Genomic DNA, 6,844 nt, shown 5'->3' with positions numbered 1-6,844 from the left:
TCCCTCCCTTCATGCCTTCCTGCCTTCCTTTGTTTTCATCTCTCTCTCCTATCTCTCTGGACATAGCTTATCTTTATTTTACTTGTTTTTATGAAATTAGGATATTTTACTAGATTCCTAATTTAGTGGTGCCCTCTTCTGAAAAAGTAGAAAAGTTCAGATATTTAACAGTTTTCCTTTTGCTTGTTTTAATGATGATGATTGGGGAAGGGTTTTGAATCCTCCAATTTTATGCGGTTTTTTTTTTTTTGTCTTATAGGACCCTAATTTTTTCTTCCCTTTTTTCTTCTTCCTCTCTTCACTGCCAAATTGCCACAGGGCTTGTCTTCCTTCCTTTTGCCTTTTCTTTTCTCACTCAGAGCTATGCGTTTCAAAGACCAACTTTTAAAATGTAGTCTATCCTTTTAAATCTCACCTGTGTCTTTAAATTGCATCAATCCTTTTCAATGGCACCTGGTCCTTTAAATAGCTAGTATTTGAAATTACTTTCTAGTAGCCTGTACTCTGACTTGATTAAATGCTTTCTATAGTTTCTAATGTAAACTAGTTTTAATTTATGACTTTTTGAATTGAATGTAAAGAGACTCTAGTCTGGCCAACATGGCGAAACCCTGTTTCTACTAATACAAAAATTATCCAGGTGTGGTGGCTCATGCCTATAATCCCAGCAATTTGAGAGGTCAAGGCAGGAGGATCACTTGAGGCCAGGAGTTCAAGACCAGCCTGACCCACATGCTGAAACACTGTCTTTACTAAAAATATAAAATTTTGCCCAATGTGGTGGTGTACGCCTGTAGTCCTAGCTATGTGGGAAACTGAGGCAGGAGAATCGCTTGAACCTGGGAGGTGGAGGTTGCAGTGAGCTAAGATTACACCACTGCACTCCAGCCTGGGTAACAGAGCAAGACTCCGTCTCAAACAAACCAAATGTAAAGAGACTGACTAGTATTTACCTTTTAGGATGTCAGTGAAAATTAGTGAAAGCTTTGAATAATGATTTATTTAAAAATAAACGCAGTATGATTACTTCCTGGTGTGGTGAGGACCTTGGGGAGCACTGTCTTTGCAAATAAATAATTATTTATAATTGTTATATTTCCTAAGTTTATGGATTTTATGTTACAATAGTACCTGATTGCATTTTGTTTTCTTCAGTAGTCTGTTTTCCCATTGAAATATTGTTCACTTCACTTATTTACTTTGCAAACTTAAAAACAGAAGTCATAGTTAGCAGAAGTAAATTTTAGCTCAAACTATACCCGTGACATTATGAATTTTACATAGAAATTTACTGAGACTTATAAGGAGTTAGTATGTTTATAAAGCTTCCTAGAGAGGGAGATGCTGAATTTCTTTTTATCACTCATTCTTCTTTTAGGTGTCCTCCCCACCAGGAAGTTCTTTACTGTGTTTAATCAAATCCTTTAAATCACATGAACAACTGTTAAAACAAACTAAAATTGGCCCAAGGAGGCCTATGTGTGAGTTCCTAAATGCAGCCCAACTCAGCACTTAAACAAACTGAAAACCTAACAGGAACAGAATCTCAGCCAATCACAGGTGGCCAATTGTTCAAACCATGTTCAAATAAGACAGATGTGAGCTATAACCAATTGTGCTATCTCTGTACCTCACTGCAGTTTTCTGTATGTCACTTCCTTTTCTCTAGTGACGAATATAACCTACACATTTGGTGGGGTGGAACATTCTGGGCCATTTTTGGACTGAACTGCTGCTCAGTTCTAAAGTCACAAATAAAGGCCAATTAACGTCTGTAAAACTAGATTTGTTGTAATTTTGTCTTTTAACACAATGCATTTCCAATATGACTAATGTTTAGGAAAACAAACAACTTGAATTTTTGCTGGCTTTCTTCTCTGCAGACATATTCCTAACTTTTGATCCTACTATATTTTGTGTGATTTAAAATTCTGTTGTTTAATTTTATAAGTCAAAGATAATTTCTGGTGTATTTTCAAATATTTACATGCTAGGATTATAGCTCATATTCTATGAGAATATGCTATGGATAAAAGACATATTTTCCATAGTAACTGGAGGCGGGATGGTAGGTATACTGAGAAAAGCCTGTTACACAAGAACAAGGTTTATTATGCAGATTTTTGCTGATGACTTTTCCCGAGAAGAATTTCTAATGATTAAGTAATCCTTCTCTTCCTGATACAGAGAGGGAGATACCCTTACAAATTAAGATTTCCTTTAAAGATAAAAATTTTCCATACAAAAGAATATCTTCTGTTTTTAAAGCTTCTCTTGTGTCTGTTGTTTCTCAAAATAATCAACTTTAAATAATTTTTGTGCCAATGAGGCATTCTTAAGGTGGCATATTCTGGTCTCCTACAGTTATATTGGGGAGGTGTGTCCCGAATTTCCCCAATATGTTATAAATATTTTGAAGCAATCACATTTTTGTTGTGTGTAACATATTTACAAAACAAAACCATTATAATATATATGAGTGAAACAGGGAGTCTGATCAACAACAAGCTTTGTCACAACCAGATATTTAAAAGCAGTGCAAATACCTGTTGTTCTGCCTATGTTAAAAGTTTTGAGATGGGGGTATAGAATTATAATCTATCCAGAGAAGAGATGTGGGAAAAATCTCCAAATTGTAGAATAAAATCCAATTTTCTAACTATAGTTTTCTTGGCTCTAATTGTAGAGAAAGCAAAATAGCTGTCTTTTTCTTCTTTTCTGCAACCTCTTTCTGATTGCAGATGCTTCTTTATGGCTTCCTTTACCTTTCAAGCCCGTACTGGATGTACTTGTCACAGGACAAACAATTATGACACATGAGGAAAAGTAGTTGTGTGGACCATTCCCAGAGGTTTTCAAAGGATAATCCTTTGTTAACTGGGATAAGAGATGTAAGGGTACTGAGTTAGAAAAGCCAGAGAGAACAGAATTGTTCTAATGAGAAAAGAGTGGAAGCTTGGTGGTGATGGGATTGAGGATACATTGCTTCAAAATATGACAGCTTGGCATTTGAGAAAACAGCACAAGCAGAAAGTACTCCTTGATTTTCTTGCTGTCTTTTTTTCCCTGAAACAGGCCATAAAATAATTCTTTGACCTTCCTCTGAATAAGTCCCTCATTTTGAGGTACCCTCCCTATATTCAGAGAAAAGGAGTATCCTTATCTCTGAAGACACAGGGACACAGAGAATCATCTGAACAAACCAGCCTTGCTAAGTTGCCCACAGTCTATTTCCATTATGTTACCAGCAATGAGTCTGGGCAGGGTTCACAGTCCTGGGTTCTTGCCTTCGTGGAAGAGAGAATTCAGCCAAGAGACAGAAGTAGATTTAAAGCAGAAGTGAAGGTTTATTGAAGTAAAGTATACTTGGAATGGATCAAGTGGGTAACCTGAAAGACTGAGTGCCCTGCCTGATTGTTGGCTCAGGAATCTTATAGTTACGATTTCATGTTTCTTCTTAGTCTCCTCCCCTCATCCTTCCCCTTGGGCAGGCTGTTGGCTAATCGCAGCATGAGTAGTGACTTGCCAGCATCTGGGAAGGGCCACATGTGCTATTTGCTAGTTGAAGTTATGTATATGCTCTTTTAAGGTAATGTTCCCTTACCAGTCTAGTGCACACAGAGAAAGGTTATGTACCAGTCAAACTCTGCCGTTTTGCCCCTCACTGTGCATGCCTGGACATGTCCCCAGAAGAAGGTGAAATGTTGCCATTTTGTCTCTTACTGTGCATGCCTGCACACGTTTGCTGTTTTTAAGTTCTTATTGGGAAGTTGTTGCCCACAAGCTCAAGATGTTTCCTGTTTGATAGGAAATTTTCCCCTCCCTGGTACCAGCTGTGACCGCTTATCACTCCTGAGGAGAAGGCCTGACAATTGCCTGACAGTTACCTGACATTCTTTGGGGCCCCATCCTGCCCTATTCAAATCTGCCTGTCTACTTACTCTGACGATTGCAGCATGCGCCTTTTGTCTAATCATACTTTTCCTCAACTATCTACTTCATCAAACTTAGCATAAAAGTACATGTTTCCCTGTTTCTTTGGATCTTTATTTCTGAAGGCCCTTGTGTCATGTAAAACTTGTATTGAATAGATGTGTATGCTTTTCTCTTTTTTCTGTTTTATTGTTTGTTTAGAGTTTTTTTGGAGACAGGGTGTTACTCTCGCCCAGGCTGGAGTGCAGTGGTGTAATCATGGCTCACTGCAGCTGACCTCTTAGGCTCAAGCAATCCTCCCACCTCAGCCTCCCAAGTAGCTAGGATTACAGGCACACACTGCCACACCTGGCTTATTTTTGTAGGTGTAGTCTTGCTACATTGACTAGGCTTGTCTTGTACTCCTGGCCTTAAGCAACCCTCTTGCCTTGGCCTCCCCAAATGCTATTATAGGCACGAGCCAGCATGCCTGGCCTTTTTTCTTGTTAATCTGTTTTTTGTTATAGGGACCTCAGCTATGAACTTTGCAATGTGTGAACAATCTTTTCTTTCCTACAGTGTGTAGATGGTGGGGGAGGCAGATAGTTTGGAACCAAGGATGGAGAAGCTCTTGGGAGGAAGGGTTGATAAAAGGGTGGGGGTGACAAGTAATCTGAGAAGAATTTGAGAGGAAACAGATCTAATGAGGAATTTTAATTAATATTTGCCTTTTAGTGTCAGGTGTATTCCTTTGTCTTCCTATAGAAAAATTGGAATTATTTGCTAAGATTTCATTGAATTGGATGTACTTTTAGAGAATAGTCGAGTAAAGTGGGAACAAGAACAGGTTGCCAACAGGATTAACTTATTTACTTTAAGCCCAATATATTTCATGTTCAAATCTATGTGTGTGTGTGCGCGCATGCATGCATGTGCATGTGCACAAGTGCAGGTACACAAATGCTCACATAGGGAGGAGTTCAGGAAGAATACAGATATCTTGTGGTATGACTTTGCCTCTTCTATTCTCATAGATGTGTCTATTTTCAGATCTTGGTGACCTAATAACTACAAATAGCTAAGGGGACAGAGACAATAAAGGTTATTTGTAAGATTTTAAGCTTGATGGATCATGATATATTAGTGTCAGTTGAAGAATGACAAGGTTCATAAGTTTGTAAAGGAGAGCTTTGTTTCTCATAAATGTTTATAGCTTGAAGGGTGGCCCTTCTGACCAGTTGGGAAGCATGGCCTCTAGCTAGAAGCTAGAAGCAGACACTTGTGAGTAGAGGGAGGTGGGGCAAAGGGAACATGAATTTATGTTGAGCAGGGTGGCTAAATATGTGAATTCAATATGCTATAGGAGGAATCATAAGTGTTTATAAAATGAGAAGCATTTACATGTACAACTGAACTTCATCTTCATTCATGGGACCCATGTTCAAAAAATGGCAGGATTAGCATGACCCAACGGTGGCATTTTTGGCCCTCTGATGTTAAAAGGTGAAGCAGAGGACACAAAACCCTCACTGCGCATTCTCTGCAGACTGGCCAGCACCACTCCATGGTTGTCGGTGATCTCTTATCAGTCAGGCAGTTGGTTGAAATCAGGCATGGAATCTTTTGAAAGGGCTGGTTTCTGCGCGCGCGCACACACACACACACACACACACACACACAGGAATATTATTCAGCCTTAGAAAGGAAGGAAATCCTCCCATTTGCAACATGATGATCCTAGAGGACATTACGCTAAGTGAAATAAGCCACAGGAAAAAAATACTCCACATCTTTCTTACATGCAGCATCTTAAAAAATGCAGAATGCACACAAACAGAGTAGAAAGGTGGTTACCAGAGGTAGGGGGAGATCAGGAGATGTAGATAAAAAGAAACAAAGTTGCAGTTTTGTCAGATGAATAAATCTAGAGGTCTGATATACAGCATGTGGACTATAGTTAATAGTTTCACTGACAGAGGATTTTTCTCAGTCACTTTTGCCAGCTGGAAGTGTCTGGCTGGTGATGCCCCAACCTGGGCCTCACTCAGCCCCAGGTCTGCTGCAGTAGGTACTCTGCCCGTTTGACAGTGGCTTGCACACTGGCTCACCCCATGACTGGCCCAGGAGTGCCCCAGCCCACCTGTATTACAGTTCATACCTGTGTTCAGCAATTCTTGTGTTCTTGTCGTGCATCCAAGAGGAATGAGGTTACATTGACAATTGAAGGGTGAGAAGGGCAGAGAAGAGCTTTATTAAGTGACAGAACAGCTCTCAGCAAAGAGGGGCCATGAGGGTGACCCACCACATGAAGTCGGGTGGTCTCCCCTTCAGTGTGGCTGGGTCCCGGGCTTTTATGGGCTCAGACTGGGGAGTGGTGATTGGTTTGTGAGTATGCAAAAAAGGTTAAAACAAAGGCACAACTCAGTGGGCATGGCAGTGTAAAAAACCAATTAGGGAAGGGTAGGTATATGTAAAATAGGTGAAGGGTAGGGATCATTCAGAGGAAAGTGCACCAAATGGGAAGAGAGGTTCTCAATCCAGTCTGTGGATTTGACTTGTAGCTTGGCTTTCAGGCTTTATACTGTCTTTGGCTTGAAGGTGGGGTTTCACCAGAGACCTGCCCCTGTCTGCCTAGGCATTTGCCTGCCTCTTGCAGATATCATTGTATTGTACACTAGAAGTTTGCTAAGAGAGTAGATTTTTGGTGCTCTTACCACACACACACACACACACGCACACACCAATTAGGGAAGGGTGAGATGATGGAAATATTAATTACCTTGACTGTAGTAATCATTTCAACATGTATATGTAAAGATAGTTATGGGCAAAGAGGAATGAAGACAATGGTCCCCAGGAAAACCACTGTGCAGAAAGAATACAGATAAATAACAAAGAGCAGGAGTTGTCCAAGGCTGTGGTGGTAGAGATG

Source organism: Colobus angolensis, unplaced genomic scaffold (assembly GCF_000951035.1).
Source record: "Colobus angolensis palliatus isolate OR3802 unplaced genomic scaffold, Cang.pa_1.0 Scaffold59, whole genome shotgun sequence".
Classification (NCBI taxonomy): Eukaryota; Metazoa; Chordata; class Mammalia; order Primates; family Cercopithecidae; genus Colobus; species Colobus angolensis.
Note: the sequence above shows the minus strand (reverse complement) of the source record.